Below are 12,174 nucleotides of genomic sequence, written 5' to 3'. Positions count from 1 at the left end.
CGGGCTCGCATTATTGGTTTTCATAATAAAACAATATATTTAGAATGCCCTATTCTAGTTTTAATTTAAACACGCCCACGCATGTTTATTCAGATTTTTTTTATACGTAGAATCAGATTAGAATATAAACAAAATTGTGCCACGCTTCGCGCTTACATTATTAATGTAAGAAGATACCCAATTACCCATCCATTTCCTGATATACAAAACATGAATAGAGTGTCCCGTTTTTTGGTCTGAAGTCTCAATTTTGTTTCTACTCGCGCTTCGCGCTCGCATTAATTATATATTTATATATCTATCCTGTTCGTGATTAGAAAAGTGCTTAGAATATCCAGTTTTTAGGTCTGAATTTTGCTTCTTCTCTCGCTTCGCCCTCGCATCCATTGTACACTGTTAGAAAAAATAAAAGAAGTTCCTGCAGCAGAGTCTCGAGAACACCTGTAATCTTACCGAATTGCGTAATCTTACAGGAAATTGGTATTTGATGTATGGAATCTTACAAATTTCCTTGAATAAAACACCCTTTTCCCCTTTTTAAACAGACCTGTTCTGTTAAATTGCAGAAAAATTCTTGTTTTATGAATTTACAGAATGATTATTACGCAATTCGGTAAGATTACAGGTGTTCTCGAGACTCTGCTGCAGGAACTTCTTTTATTTTTTCTAACAGTGTATAGTTATATACCAATCCTGCTCATAATAGGAAGAGTGCTTAAAATGTCCCGTGTTTAGGTCTGAAATCTAAATTTTATTTCAACTCGCGCTTCGCGCTTGCATCCATTGTAGAGTTATATACTTATCCTGTTCGTGATTAGAAAAGAGCATAGAATGTCCCGTTTTAGGCCTGGAATCTAAATTTTGTTTTTTTCTGGCATCCATTGTATAGTTATATACCTCTCCTGTTCATGATTACAGAAAGTATTTAGAATGTCCAGTTTTAGGTCGAAATTTTCGCATACATTCGTAATTCCAAAGCTTCGTAATTCCGAAGGTTCGGTTATTCCGAAGGTTCGTATTTCCGAAGGTTCGTATTTCCGAAGGTTCGTAATTCCGAAGGTTCGTCAATACGAAAACGAAATAAGGTTCGTAATTCCGAAGGTTCGTTAATCCGAAAACGAAATAAGGTTCGTAATTCCGAAGGTTCGTTAATCCGAAAACGAAATAAGGTTCGTAATTCCGAAGGTACGTTAATCCGAAAACGAAATAAGGTTCGTTAATCCGAAAATTGAATAAGGTTCGTATTTCCGAAAATGAAAATTATTCATTTTGGTAACAAACACGGATAATAATAATAATAGCTGGGAGAACAGTTTTCAGAACTGAAGTGGCTTCCCTGGGTAAATAATATCAGAGATCAGAGATCACTTAATTTTTTTTGCTCAACTTAATTACTACAAAACACACAACCTCTTTACACAGATAATAATCTTATTGCGAAAATATCCGTTTGCACCAAAATGCCCCTATTGGCCCCTTTTTTGGCTCCCCCCCAAAAGGAAAATACGTTCCGCCGCCACTGGTTGAAACACGCATCGTCTTCATGGCTAACTGCAAAAAGTTCTTAAAATGTCCCCTTTAGATCAGGTCAGAGCTTATATTTAAAATTTCTGTTCGCGCTTCTTGCTCGCAGTTATTATCTAGTTACATAGGCATCTCGTTTTGAAGATCACAAACATATTGCCCATCATTTTTTTAAAAAAATATAGCTCGTGCTCGCATTATTCAAAAAGGGTTTATCATGTTATTACATATTTACTTTATTTCATAAGTATAAAGCTAATTATTGACTGTTAGGACTACCCTTTCAAAAAACAAACAAAAATCAACTTTAAGCTGCCGATCGAGGAAAATATGGCCGAAAAAAATTGCTCCCCCCCATTTGACAAAAGTTGGATCCACCGGGAGGGAGGCAGGGGGCACTTGCACCCCAAAAATGAAATAAAAAACAGGGAAATGCATATTTTTCTAAAAATGGGAAAGATCTTTTTTCAAAAATAAATATGCTGTTTTTCATGTTTTCGAAATAAAATACTTTTTTTAAAGTAAAATTTTCAGGCTGGAATATTGCAAATTTATAGCTTGCGCTTCGCACTCTCAGTTATTCGATTGGTGAAATATGTATCCTAAAGAGGTCACTAAATTCTTTCTTTAAGATTCCTTTTCTGGTCAGTATGTTTAAGGTCGCGTATTGCGCTCGTGTTAATTCTTTAGTTAGATGTACATATTTTCAGTGACAGCAGAAATCTGCTCGGATTTTTAAAAACTTATTTCCATTTTTATTGAAATACCCTTAAGTTTTAGCTTGTGATTCACGCTCGCAACACCTCGCAATAATGCCATTTAAAGAATAATTGATCCCCAAAACGAGTTTTACAACTTCACATTTTTTTTTTTTACCAAGCCGCTCGCTCATTATACTCTCTCCCGAAAAATAAAGGCTAAATATACATTTTGCCATAATAAGAAGTCATTTCAAAAAAGTTTTTTTTGATAATCTTAAGGTGAAAATATCACCAAAGTGCCCATTTTGACGTATGAGTTTCATTTTTTGGCTTTACCCCCAAACGAAAATTCGTTTGGCCGCCCTTGCCTTCCCATCCTCATAACAATTGAACGGCAAGTGTCCACCCCCCCTTGCCTCTGCCTCTGCTTTCCCGGTTTTCATTTTTCGGATTAACGAACCTTATTTTGTTTTCGGATTAACGAACCTTATTTTGTTTTCGGATTAACGAACCTTATTTCGTTTTCGGATTAACGAACCTTATTTCGTTTTCGGATTAACGAACCTTATTTCGTTTTCGGATTAACGAACCTTCGGAACAACGAACCCTATTTCGTTTTCGGATTATCGAACCTTCGGAACAACGAACCTTATTTCGTTTTCGGATTATCGAACCTTCGGAATAACGAACTGTCGGAATAACGCCACAAATGTTCGGATTAACGAACCCTTTTTCGTTTTCGGATTAACGAACATCGAGGTATAGGCAGTTTAATACGTGTTTCGGAATTACGAACCTTCGGAATAAAGAACCTTCGGAATTACGAACCTTCGGAATTACGAAGTGTAACCGATGTTTCATGATATTACAAGAAGCGAAAAGAAGTGGGAGACAGAAGATTTTAATTAATCTCGAAGGGCATGAAGGGAGGATAGCCATTGCACTGTATTGGTCAGATTATTTCCCGTTTAATTTATGTTTTTAATATCATTGAAATGTCTGTGTTATTTTGAACATGTATTGTTACTTGGAATGTATTACGTTTATTCTATTGAACGGAAATAAATAAAATAAGTTATTATTTAAGGCATTCTAATGGGATCATTTTTATTTCAAATCTGTTTTATTTCTTCAAAAAAGTTGTCAGAATTTATCAGAATCTATAGAAATATATCAGAGGAGAGGGTGTATGAGTGTATATATAAAATTGGAGAGGAAAGATAGGCTGAAGTAGAAACCTTTCGAATAATTTACCAGAAAATTTCTTTTCTTTTTAACAGGGAAAATTTCTTTTCTCTTTAAAGGGGAATCCAACCCAAATAAAAACTTGTTTTAGAGGAAAGAGAAAAATAAGACCAGTAGACAGGTGAAAGTTTGAAAAATATCGGACAAACTATACCATAGTTATTAATTTTTAAAGTTGTAAAACGGTAATCACTATACCCATGGAGACTTCAAATTAGCTACATATGTAATGTCATAGTGATGTAGGTCAAGGATTTCTCTCCCATGTGCTCCATTAATAAAATGGCTAGAATGTAATTATTTCAAAAGTTTTACTTCATATTAGATATTTCTTTCATGAGGACATAAAGCAATATACTACCTGGGTTATATTTGAATTACTGTCGCAGGGGAATAAGTACTTTAGGAGAAAACCACAAATCCCTGATAATTAAGTACACGGCCTATGGGAAAGTTGTCGTTACCTCTTGTCGTAATTTACTTACCCAGTTGCTAATTTGAAATCTACATACCAACCCGAGTTTGCTCAATCTCGAGATTTTAGCCCGGTCGGCCCTGTTACAACCGATAACGCAACGCATAATGGCGCAAATTGAGACATTAGGGAGTTTTCGATTTGCACGTCGACCAGTGGACTGCGACGAAAGTACGTCATAATAGTCTGCTTTGTGTTGATGGTATGCAAAGTCAGTCGAGGACATGATTGGAAGACACTGAGCATGTGCAAGACATTCCTGACACGTCAACTTCATGACGACCGTGGATTTCACTCAGATCACGCTCGTTCGAAATGTAGTAAACGAGCAATCAAATCCTTGCCCATTGATTGAAGCCACGTGGTGATTTACTCCAGCGGTTCTGTATACCGTAAACACAAAGCAGACTATTATGACGCAATTTTGTCGCCGTCCACTAGTCGACGTGCAAATCGAAAACTCGCTAATATATGCCAAGAACGGCCAACGCAAAATGTCGCAGTCAACGCATAATGTCGTAACTTTTCTAACGCATATGACGTCACATGTCGCAACGCATAATGTCACAGCGGTATTTTCTTCAGGACTCGAGTTACAGATAAGTTATAAAATATGCTTTCACAAAGTATTTTCAGACACGATAAAGAGAATAAGGTGATTTGGAAATCGGGATTACTCTTTGTATGGATTAAATGGTTTATTGCCATTTAGTCTGCTGCCTTTCCCCCCCCCCCCCACTATCGCATGGCCCAATAACTATTTCGTCTAATTACCATCTCGTCTAATAGCCAGTTGGTCTAACAGCCGTTTTGCTTATAGTCTAATTGTATTTCCTCTATACTATTGATTGTTTTTAAAACCTCACTGTACACTTGTCTCAGCTCATTGTCCTCTACATATATTTCAACTATCATTTACACTGTAATTCACTCTCTGTTAAATACACTCCTACGTGGTTTTATATACACACACCGTTTTACAACTCTCTATGGTATATGCACACTCAGTGGGTTTACTACGGCCCCATCTCCCACACCTCTCGCAGATACACGTGACGTAGTGTTGACTGTCAAATTTGACCCTAAACACACAGCTTTCCTAGTGAAATAGATACCCATTTTTCATTATTTTTTAGTTTTGGACACCCTTATTACGTTACGTGCCCTATCTTGAAAAAGACATCAATTTTACGTGTTTTTTGGTCGCACATGGTATCCACGTCAATTTAAATGTCCCCCCTCCGGGGAACCGTCCCGCTGAGAGTGACGTAGGAGTTGCACATTTCTTCGCCCCTCGGCGTACTTTGTCATCATAAGTGCCTACCAAGCAAAAATATCTCTGGATAACAGAGGCGTCGATCCGGGGGGGGGGGGTCGATCGCCCCAACAATGGAAATATTGGGGGGAGGCAAACATATCGTTTTGCCCCCCAATAACTCTTGATGTGCAAAAATAAAATAAGATTGTAATGTTACACCAAAATCGGCAAGCGAGATTGAAATAAACAACTCGGTTTTTATTTAAAATCGTGCTCAATATGTCCACTTTTCAGATTGGAACACTATATGATTATCAGTTCGCATCATTTCTTTAGCAAAGCCCATACTTATCATGATTAAATAGATGTAAGAATGTCCCAATTTCAGTTCAAAACCTCAAAAGAACACCCGTTTCAAATTTGCAATAATCTTTTGTGGGATATATATTTTGTTCTTTATTAAAAACGTCCATTAAACTGTCAATTTTTTCAGATCGAAATATCAAAATTTTCGCGCTGGCATATATTGTTCTTTTAGATACCCATCTTAATCATTGGTACCAAAAATGCTTAGAATATCAAGCTTTCAGGTCAGAATATAAAGAAATTTCAGCTCGCTCTCGGCACTCGCTTTATGTGTGTAGTGAGATATGTAACCTCCTCATGTGTTATTACAAACAGTCCTAAACAGGTACCTTTTATCTGTTTTCAATAAAAAATTTCAGCTCGCGCTTCGCGCTCGCATTAATTTGTTGGTGAGATATGTGTCTCTTTCTCATGAGTCATATATATATATATATATATATATGTATACATATAAACTCCTCAAAAAAGTTTGGATATCTGACTTTGATCGATAATCCCCCTTCGGTTTTAGTAAATATCAATGTAATTAATAGTAATGAATAGAACATGTAATTCTCTTTAAAATTATACCCTACATGACATGATTATGGCTCGCAAGGAGGTGCAGTGACTTGAAATGTGGGGGCAAGGTCAAAATTCAAAAGTTGCAAAATGGCACAATATTGAAAGTCACTTTTCTTTTTTCCGTGTTGATGATTGAGTTTCTCAGCGGTTTTTTACGTGTGCTCGAGCGCCTTTGGAAAGTTGATTCATGATAATTTTGCACCCCTCCCCCATCTGAAAAATGAATCATTTTTTGACATACACACCACACGGAAATATCGTAATATAATTACACGCGCTATTACACAATCGTGTATCGTTTATATAGTGCCGTACAATCGGTAAAACAATTTATTTTGGCCTTTGGTGTGTAAATTGACTTAAGCCTACCAAGGCAGAGAACGTTGAGATGTTTGAAATTAAAGCAATTGAAATCGATTATGACAATAACGTCATGAAATCAACATAAAATTTTGGGAAAGTAGGCCATTTGAAATTGAAGTGCGGCGGATGCAGCAATATGTACAAAAGTTTGCAAAAATATATTGCGTGTCTTTCAAGATATTTCAGAGTTTCGCAATATATATATTTTTTGCATTAATAAACCCGCTTTTCTCTTCGTAACTATACAAATTTATTTCGCCTTCCATAAGCTTCATTTATTAATTCCAAAGGAGACTACGTGGAAATAATGAAATGGATGACTGATGATCCATCACTATTAATAAACCTTTCACAAGTGTTTCTGCAAAAAAATTTAGATTTAATGGATTATCTTTTAACAGAAACAACAGACCATTTAGATAAAACGACTGTACCTTGGAGCGCCATTGACTTTCTTAAAGTCCTTTGCAAAAAAGGGTCGCGATTAAATCATACGCGAGTTGCATGCTTATTTCTGATTGGTGGAAAGTCCAGTTGCGTTTGATTTAGGGGAGATGCGTTTGATCGTTGTTCCATGAGCAACGGGCTCAAGGTGTTTAGGGCTCGGTCATATCAATTAAACGTGATACAGACAATACTCTTATCACATGACTGCAACGGAATGATCACATGATAACGGCAAAGTCGGAGGTGGGACAGGGCGTGAGTAATGGGCTCGAACATACTGAAAAGCCCCTCTTTTATCAAATTGTGAATAATCCTGGAATATGAAGGAAATACTGGGAACAAAGAAATAATTTAAACAGTCATACTTGTAATGTCATCTTATAAATTTTAATGAAGAGAAGGTCTCTTATGTCTCCCCTTATTCCACTTAACTCTTTATTATTATTTATTTAAGTACTTATATATCTTGTGTTTGAGGTTATAGTTGTGTATATGTGCGTGTGTGTGCATATTTGTATTGTAATGTAGCACGTACAGCAATGTGGATTTTTAAAATGTTTTATGCACTATATTTAAAAGTTCTTAACTTTCATTTTAGTCTCCAATTTTCATTATCAGATTACACCTTAATTGTTTCATGCTACTTTATATGAATTTTATTATTGAAATAAACTCAGTTGAGCAGAACTGAACAATCGTTGGTTTTTCTTAATTTAGTGGAATATCTGACACAGGGACCCCTACGGGGGAGATCGTAGTATCCCACAGTGCGTTCCACGAGTGCATTCCACAGTGCGTTCCACGAGGGCATTCCACAGTGCGTTCCACGAGTGCATTGCACAGTGTGTTCACAATGTGACACACAGTGTCAAATCACCTTATCACTGTCATATTTGAACCTATTACCAGTGTGAATCGCATAATTATTAACATAGTCGACCATGTGAACACACAGCTAACAGTCACAGTGTCGAGGTGAAAATATATTCACACTATTAAGCATTTGAACAGTGTGAATCACATCTTCTCATAGTCTACAATATAAACACATTGTGAACACAATGTGTTACACACTGTAAAAAAATGAAGTGCTAATTAAGCAGTTAGAGTGCTTGTCTAGTGACTGCACTACGAGTGTTGATTTTCTAGTTTTTAATTTCTAATTTGAACTAGAAAATCAGCACTAGTAGTGCAGTCCCTAAAGCACTGTAAGTGCTATATTAGCACTTCATTTTTTACAGTGCACTGCGTTGCCTCAATGTGGCAATTGCCAATTGCCCTAATTTTCAAGTAAAAAAAGGACAAGAACAATAATGAAGAAAGAGAGATTCAAAAAAAGAAATATCCACGAGAGAGGCCAAAAGGCCATTTTTTATCAAATTGACGAAAATGACATCCCGATTAGGTCGTTTTTTTAAGCGTTAAAGTACATTATTTTTTAATGTTATTTTCAAATTTTGATTTCATTAAGTTCAGAAAGAATTGGATACGACCATGAACATGTTTACTGAATCTACATTGAAAGAAAAAGATTTCTCCGAGAAAATGTGTATGTACATACATTATGTTGTAATCATCGTTATTGATTTAAAATATTTTCTTTCAATTCACAAACACCAATACTTCCCTAAAATACATAAACCTAAAAACACTGCACATATTAAAGACTTGAAATATTGCATTTATTACATGATTACTAATGCACATTTTATAAGCCAACATAAATCACAATTATCGTGAAGATTTAAAAGAAGACTGCAGCGAGTGGTAGCATAAAACAATTTATTAGATCCTTTTCAGTTTCACCGTATACTTTCTTTGTAATAAATTTGTAAATTTCGATGAATTTGATGGATTTTTCAATAAAGAGTAGTAACATTTCGTCTAAGAAATAATGAGATATTTTGATGTAAACTTCTAGCATCTGAAATTATTTTTTGTGATATATAATGAATATATACCTGTATAATATGTAAGTGTGATCAATCTTGGTGGTGTACGTGTACGGATCTCCTTCATCTTATATTTGAGATCAATAGTATATGGAGAGGGTCGTAGCAAGATCAATATTAATATTATATTGGTTTGGATCCTGATGAAGGGCATGTGCCCGAAAGTTTGATGAAGACTGGTATTAATCTTGCCACAGCCCTCTCCATTTAATCTTGATCTCAAATTTTGAGTTAATTCTATTTGACTGACTCCAAGCCGACACACACACACACACACTGCAAAAACTCCGGTGTTTATTTAACACCAGCCCAGAATCTATATACAGTGCGTCCCAGAAAAAACGAAACCGAGATTTAGCGATCATTTATCATTACTTAATCATAAATAAAATAGACGAATGACCTACCAATTTAAAGCTTAGAATCTCCTCTTTCATCTGATATTACTTAGATTATTTCTCATTCACGCATGAGTGAGCAAATGCAATTTGAAGAAAGGATATTAAAAACTCATTTGGCGGGGGGGTATCTGGGTTTCAAAAAGAAAACCACATTTTTGAAAAGTTCAATATCTCTTCTTTAATTTGATATCTAAATTACAGAAAATGGTCACGAAATACAAAGTTCTGGTCATTTGAAATAAGGCTTGAATTTCAATAATTTCATTAAATGAAGAGGTTCTCCATGATGGCTTTCAAACTCTCTCGACACTCTGTTTTGTTGACGATCAGCCATGCATTAACTCTTTTGTTCACCATGCGAAAGCTTCTGTGGGAAACCGGTGAAAACACGTTTATCTCATGAAATTATGGAAATACAAGCCTTATTTCATATGAACAGAACTTTTTATTTCTTGACCATTTTTTGTAATTTTGGTTCCAAATTAAAGAGCAGATATTGAACTTTTTAGAAATGTGGTTTTCTTTTTGAAACCCAGACAACCCCCGCCAAATGAGTTTTTGGTATCCTTTCTTCAAATGGTTTTTGCTCACTCATGCGTGAATAAGAAATAACCTAAGTAATATCAGATGAAAGAAGAGATTCTAAGCTTTAAATTGGTAGGTCATTTGCCTATTCTATTTATGATTAAGATACTGATTTACAACGTAAATCAGTATTAAGACAGCATCAATTTAATTCCAAACTGGTGTTGCTTCAATACTTCTCTGGTGTGGACATTAATAGATTCTTGTAATCTGAAAAATGAATCGACGCCCGTGCCGGATAATTCAAGAAAAAAAGTTTACAGTGGGCATATCTCATTTTTTGACATGTACATACATCCACACACACTACACGGAAATATCGTAAAATCATTACACGCGCCATTACACAATCGTGTATCGTTTATATAGTGCCGCATAATTGGTAAAACAATTGATTTTGGCCTTTGGTGTGTAAATTGACATATAAGCCTACCAAGACAGAGAACGGTGAGATGTTTGAAATTAAAGCAATTGAAATCGATTATGAAAATAACGTCATGAAATAAACTTGAAATTTTGGAAAAGTAGGCCTTTTGAAATTGAAGTGCAGCGGATGCAGCAATATGTACAAAAGCTTGCAAAAATATATTGCGTGTCTTTCAAGATATTTCAGAGTTTCGCAATATATATTTTTTTGCATTAATAAAACCGGTTTATGAATGAAAACACAAAGGGGATTTTTGTGTTTCATATTCTGTCGTGATTTTTCATTTATAGGTTTCTTTTCTCTTCGTAAATGTTGTCGAAGCCAAAATACTATACAAATTCATTTCGCCTTCCATAAGCTACATTTATGAATTCCAAAGGAGACTACGTGGAATTAATGATAATAATAATAATAATAATAGAGGTATATTTACCCAGGATAGCCACTTCAGTTCCGAAAACTGTTCTCCCAGCGGGCCCTGCTGTTATTATTTCCCGGCTAAGATAGGCTACCTATTCAGGTGCACATAGCTTTTTGAGGAATAACTTCCTGCCGGTTCCCATTTACATCACCTGGGTCGATATGGATAACTGATGACCATCACTATTAACAAACTTTTTACAAGTGTTTCTGCAAAAAAAAAGAAATGTAGATTTAATGGATTATCTTTTAACAGAAACAACAGACCATTTAGATAAAACGACTGTACCTTAATTGGAGCGTCACTGACTTTCTTAAAGTCCTTTGCAAAAAAGTGTCGCGATTAAATCATACGCGACTTGCATATGCTTGTTTCTGATTGGTGGAAAGTCCAGTTGCGTTTGATTTAGGGGAGATGCGTTTGATCGTTGTTCCATGAGCAACGGGCTCAATGTGTTTAGAGCTCGCTGATATCAATTAAACGTGATACAGACAATACTCTTATCACATGACTGCAACGGATTGATCACATGTTAACGACAAAGTCAGAGCTGGGACAGGGCGTGAGTAATGGGCTTGAACATACTGAAAAGCCCCTCTTTTATTAAATTTTGAATAATCCTGGAATATAAAGGAAATAATGGGAACAAAGAAATAATTCAAGCAGTCATACTTGTTATGTCATCTTATAAGTTTTAATGAAGAGAAGGTCTCTTATGTCTCCTGTTATTCCACTTAAAGGACAAGTCCACCCCAACAAAAACTTGATTTGAATAAAAAGAGAAAAATTCAACAAGCATAACACTGAAAATTTCATCAAAATCGGATGTAAAATAAGAAAGTTATGGCATTTTAAAGTTTCGCTTATTTTCAACAAAATAGTTACATGAACGAGCCAGTTACATCCAAATGAGAGAATTGATGACATCACTCACTCACTATTTCTTTTGTAATTTATTATACGAAATATGAAATATTTTCATTTTATCGTCATTGTCATGTGGAATGAAGTTTCATTCCTCCCTGAACACATGGAATACCATTATTTTAACATTTTGTGCTTCAGGCAAGGAGGTCCTAATCGTCAAATTCGTAAAAATTGAAATAATGTATAATTCAAGCAATAAAAAACAAAAGAAATAGTGAGTGAGTGACATCATCGACTTTCTCATTTGGATGTAACTGGCTCGTTCATATAACTATTTTGTTGGAAATAAGCAAAACTTTGAAATGTCATAACTTTCTTATTTTACATCCGATTTTGATGAAACTTTCAGCATTGTGCTTGTCTGATTTTTCTTTATTGATTCAAATCAACATTTTTCTGGGGTGGACTTGACCTTTAACTCTTTTTTATTATTTATTTAAGTACTTATATATCATGTGTTTGAGGTTGTAGTTGTGTATATGTGCGTGTGTGTGCGTATTGTAATGTAATATGTACAG

Source organism: Lytechinus variegatus, chromosome 1, assembly GCF_018143015.1.
Source record: "Lytechinus variegatus isolate NC3 chromosome 1, Lvar_3.0, whole genome shotgun sequence".
In the NCBI taxonomy this organism is placed as follows: Eukaryota; Metazoa; Echinodermata; class Echinoidea; order Temnopleuroida; family Toxopneustidae; genus Lytechinus; species Lytechinus variegatus.
The sequence above is the reverse complement of the archived record's forward strand: the minus strand, read 5'-3'. Positions refer to the sequence as shown.